This window comes from Natator depressus, chromosome 6, assembly GCF_965152275.1.
Source record: "Natator depressus isolate rNatDep1 chromosome 6, rNatDep2.hap1, whole genome shotgun sequence".
Taxonomy (NCBI): Eukaryota; Metazoa; Chordata; order Testudines; family Cheloniidae; genus Natator; species Natator depressus.
In genome coordinates, this window is record NC_134239.1 from 47,275,586 (window position 1) to 47,281,585 (window position 6,000).

A 6,000-nucleotide genomic window follows, 5' to 3' on the forward strand; every position below is an offset into this window, starting at 1 on the left:
CCTGGAAAGCTGAAAGGGACCTGGAGCCAATTTGGAGCCAATTTAGAGGGCACAAGGCCTCTGAGCAGATGGCTCCATGCAGCTAGCAGGTCCAGAGTTCCAAGTGGATTTCAGGGGTTAGCAGGGTGTGTAGACACCCCTCCTGCTTTGCAAGGATGGGACGCCAGCTCCACCATATAGTGGAAGAATTTGGATGGACCGCTTTGAGGGGAACCTTGCCATTTGCCTCCAGTGCTGTTATCCTCTTATTATAACTGGGCCTAAAAATTTACCATACTTGTGAGCTCCAAGTGAGTGAAAGTTCATAAAACGTCACAATAACCTATAATTTTTTTTATTAATGGAAAAAACGTACAAAAAAGAGAAACAGGAAGACTGAATTAGTCAAAACAAATAGGTCTACCATCATAATTTAAGTACTGTGTTGGGAACATTTCTGGTCTTTTACTGCTTTTATTTACCAGGCATCAATTAATCAAAATTGATGTGTCAGAAATTAAGCCTAATTCAAAATAAATCCCCTTTTCGGGTCCTTAAATAGAGACTTTGATGGGGAAAAGCTGGATACCGCAATGCTGGAGGACTGAAAGACAAGAGATGAGGAAGGAGACAACTTCACCATCATGACTGCCACCTCCGCTGTCTCCTGGGAACCCAGACCTACTTCTTCCTAATCCTGAGATGTGTCCTGACTGGACCAGGCCAGAAAGAAGAAGCCAGATGACATTGCGACCTCCACCAGCTCCAGCTAAATCCCAATCACCACCTGGTATGTGAAACTTCATGGGTTTCCCCGTGTGTCCTTTTCCTTCTCTGTCTTATATCTTCTGTTTCCTCTCTCTCTCTCCCTTCTATCTAATAAGAGTCTGGCTTAGCCAGCCAAGATTGTACATTTTGCAATGCTGCTGTAAGCCTGACTAGAAAGAGGCAGATAAAAGCAATGCTCTAAACAGCCCAATGTTGGTACAAGTTCGCCAGGTATTGGAGCGGCTGATAAGACCGTGTGCTGTGTTTTTTGCAGCAGTGAGGTTACGAGTGAGAGTTAACACCCAAGACAGCAGCTGCATTTTGTGTCTTTGCTGTTCTTTTCTCTCCTTTTCTCTCCTTTTTTGTATAGTTTTGTTTTTTAGGAAATGGGATTGGACTTTAACAACAGCAGCAGCAATGACAGCTCCAGCCCACTTCATCTAACGTCTTCTCTTTTTCCCAAATAAGACCATTACCACCATCTAAGAGACTGTTAAACAAGGGGCTTTTTCCATCTAAAACTCTCTCCAGCTAAAGGGAAAGGGCATAAGGGATGCTGAAATGTTAATATTTTGTATTTAAAATGCTTTAACTGCTTCTTCTTTTCTGCATCTTGAATAAAAGGGTTCAAAGGATTTTTTTTTAATGGTGCATTTGCCATGGTACTAAGCAGGCTGAGGTCTCTGTACACTGAGCCCCAAACCTTGTTTAACCCTGTTTATTGATGGACAGTAACTGGGTTGTGTTAATGCCATAGGGCCCATATAGTCCATCTAAATTAATATAACACCTCTTATTCACCACCCAGCTTTTCCTATGGAAGGGCAAAATCTGACCTAGAGTATGTTTTGTTCATTCCAAACACAATACAATGAGTTTATTTATATATCCAGTTTGGGTTAGGAAAGACAGAGAGAGAGAGAGAGAGAGAGAGAGAACGAAACCTAAGGCCTTGTCTATCCTAGAGGATGGCACCAGCATAGCTGCACCAATGCAAAGGCCTAGTGTAGGTGTGCTGCACTGGTGTAGACTAGAACTGGCATCAGTGCCAATTCCCTTGCTTTGAAACTCAGTTGAATGATTGATAATACATGCTCACCGAGGTAAGCTGCGCTGGTGAAGACAGTTTACCAGTGGTGCAGCTATGGTTGTCTGGGATGGAAAACAGAAAATAAGGTGATGAGTTTGGAAAGCTTATTAACCACACAATAGCATGTTGTTTCTTGGATCACTAGATTGTCCCCTCAGCCATTCTTTCGAAGGAAGGCAGGGAAAATGTGAGAACAACCATGCCAGCTTTGTATCTTGGCCCTATCAGAGCCACACAAGACGGGGAAGGGAAGGCTATGGATCAGTCTTCATCCATGAGAAATAATGGCCTTAAATTGCAGTAAGGGTGATTTAGGTTAGACATTAGGAAAAACTTCCTGGCAGGGTAGTTAAGCACTGGAATAAATTGCCTAGGGAGGTTGTGGTTGTCACTGGAGGTTTTTAAGCACAGGATAGACAAACACCTGTCAGGGAGGATCTTGGTCCTGCCTCCATGCAGGGGACTGGAGTAGATGGCCTATAGAGGTCCCTTCTAGTTTGACATTTCTAGGATTTGGAAAAGCCATGGAGAGGGGATTAGTGCAGTTTACAAGCAGTAACACTAATGATGCAAACAGGAGACATTTTATCCACTCAGAGCTCCCATATTATATGTTCCTTTGTGAACCCCAGCTTGAAATTGCTGGCAAAATTCCCATTTGGTGTGAATGAAGCAGAACCAGGCCCTTAAACTAGAGATTTTTTTTAAAAATGACTATTTTTCTAGTTGCCACATTGTTAATTTTGCATGGTTCTTTTTCTAATTTGAACATTTTTGGTGCATGTGGAATATTTTACATCAAATTACATCAAGGAAACAGTACAAACTCCAGCATCTTCCAAAAAGATTCTCTGCCAAAGTCAAATGCTTTCCTGGAAATTGTAACCTTCTCATTTTGTCATCTGATACCATGGTGATGAGTACAATATAAAAATGACATATCTAAACACATAGTTTGACAGGCAGTGCTGGGACATTTTCCTGTTTGTAAAATGGCTTATGTTTCCATGTGAACATTGCTGAGTGAGCAGGCACCCTGTCTTAGGAATGGTTTAATTTATACGCCCTGAGATTGAGGTCATATCGATATCATGCATGATCTCTATCAGCTTTACAGATTCCTTAACCTGAGAACGTTCAAGCTCATTGAGATCTATTCATACTTGGCAGATTGATATAGTAACTGACAATTCACTGCCATCCAAGTGTTTCTGAGAGCACAAAGCTCACATAAATATTGTTGAGCATATCCCATTGTGGAATAGTTGGTTATTTACTTCTGCCATTCAACTTTCTACAGCTCTCTGTGGAAGATCATTTCTTTCAGTGTCATATATCTGACTCACCCAGCAGACATGGCAAGCTTCTTGTTCCCTTTTTACCAGTAATGAACTGTGCTGGAAATGTCAAACACAGATTTGTTCATCCCCAACCAACAAAAAATGTGGAACCAAATAGAACATAAAAGAAGGGTTGATGGAGACCAGAAGCAGCCAGAGCTCAAACCCAGCTTTATAAATGTTACTGAAATAAGTTGCAGCATACTCAGTAAGGCTTCTGCATGTAAAAAAAAATAAAATAAAATAAAAGAGTCCCAGAAAGGCATATGGAAGCCTACCTGATTCTTCTTTCCTTTCTGCCTCAGAGGAATGGGCTGCCTGCTTACCCAATCTAAGCCCTTCCTGAAGATATCAGTGAATGAGCAGAATTATATGGAATGTAAACAGGATTTTCACGCAACTTTACTTCAAGGCCATTTTAGAATTGTCCAGCTGGCCTCCAGATTTGGGTTAACCACACTTCTCTTACTGTCATCCTCCATTGCTGGCAACTAGATGAACATCTGGGGCAGAAAAAAAAAGTCACCAGAACCAAAGGATTGGGGAGGTGAGGGCCAGTATGAAAAGTTACTCATCCCTCAAATCAAACCTGAGCCAAACATTTTTGAAAATTCAGAGTTTGCTTGAGGCACCCAAACAATATTACATCTTCGTTATGTGGGTCTTTTCAGAGGAATCCATCTAGCCACAAGCCCAATTCAGAGGGCATCTGCACACTTCCCCATACCTGCATCTGGGTGTTGGTTGCTTTCTTTTTGGCCTGTTTTGCCGATATGCCGATTAGAACAGACCTTATGATCTCCCAAAACTACTGTTGTGCTGCCTTGCTGCAGTCAGGAAAGAAGTGCTTTCACACGTCTCACATTTGCTGGCCTTCGTCTGTCTGTGCAGCACAGACTTAGCTGAAAAAACCAGTTGGACTGGCTTTCCTTATATCAACAAGAAATATCAGGACAAACCTCAATTGTCTACCTTGCAATGGACTTCCGGAGTTAGGCTTAAGGTAAACAGGCATTAAACAATCTTGCCACTTGAGCATCATTCATACACCAGCCCCTTACTAGCACTTATTATTTTGATTCAAAGTATTACTACAATCTTGTGAGAGATTGTGTGGACGAGAAAGACGCTTTTTCCTTCTACCCTTCTCTTCTTTACCATGATGACATTAAAAGCAAAATATCAGCTATTATCTGATTAACACGATTGCAACAGAACCTAACCCTGAGATTAACTCCAAGTAGTAAAACCCTGACAAATAGTTTCTTTAATTTTTATATAGCACAAAATGAAATCTGTGTTAGAAAAATCAGATTGGTTGATGATTCGATCTTTGTTTACTTGTAAAGTGTAAAAGAAAAAGGCATCCATTCAGACAGTGCTGGTTAAGAAAAATATTATAACAAGATGATTTTTTTTTTAAACACATCAATGGTGCCTTTTGTATGAAGGCCTCAAAGCTCTTTTCAAACTTATTTCAGTCTCAGTACAACCCCATGGAGTTAATAAGTATATGGACGGTATGGCCACATTTGATAGATGAGACAGCTGAAAGTCAGAGAAGTGAAGCAACTTTTACGTAAGTTCACTGAGCAAATCAGAGCCAGGAATAGAACCAGGAGTCCAGATGCTTGGTACTGTGTTCCATCCACTAGGCAATACTTCTTCCTGCTGTGTTCTAGCAAAAAAAGAACCAAAACCTTGTATTTGTACAGAAAAGCTACTTGTGGCTAACACAAATAGGTCTGCTATCTAAGTCAGACAAGCACTGAGCTCCTATTTCATCTGGCTCCAACCTCCATCAAACAAAACAACCACACCTACATCAATCATTTGGTGTAAAAGAGATGGAGTAATTGGACTAGAATGTAGTCACAGAATTGAGGTCTTGTCTTCTGTTTGGAAAGCAGATGTCTTGGCTTTGCCTTGGTCTTGTTTATTCTTGATAAATACCAAAGCAAAGCAGCAGGGTCACTATTATCCTGTGACAACGTTCTGTTAATTAGGCATGTCATTTGCTTGTATGGCCTAACCTTCTGCAGGTCCCAAGCATTTCCCCCTCCGCAAGAATTTAACTACACAAATACCGCAAATGTAGGTGCTTTTTGATCACTACTCGGAACAGTTTATTTTGTAGTTTCAAATTATCTATCAATAGCCACCTTAAAAAAACAACAACAAACAGTTGGGCTGTCAGCTGGGCATGAATGTAAAAGATACGACATCATTTTTCTACAAGAATAGGGACTCTCGGCCAAGATTTTCTCGTCTCCAGCTGCTACGTGGTGACTGTCATGATCCTCCCCAGAGCTGGCTGCAACCAGAGGTGAAGCAGTGTGTATGTTTTGTACAGTGCTTTGGGAAAGGTGCTACCACCAGGTAAATATTTTTGCATTAAAATTAATTGGGTCAAAATCTGCTCTCAGTTACACACATGCAATCTCCCTGATGTCAAGTTTTCTGAAGGTGGCCCATTAACTATGAATGAGCAGAAGTTGGAAAGCAGGCACCAGGCTTAAAGGAGAAAGAACACACTTCATTCTGAGGAATAAGTCCAGTAGAATGAGATCCTCAATTACTGCACATTAGTAAAGTTTCACTGAAGACAGAGCTATGCCTATCAACACCAGCTGAGACTCTGGCCCCCTATTGCATACACAGGAAATACATGGAAGTACCCAGCAACAAATAGTGAGGTACAAGTCCCAGTGAAACTGAAGCTTAGAAACACTGAAATAGATGAGGAGGCAGAAAGCTGAGGAGGGGAAGTATTACCTATAGGTGATCTGCAAAGGGAAAAAAAATGTGCTTTCTGTGGCACAA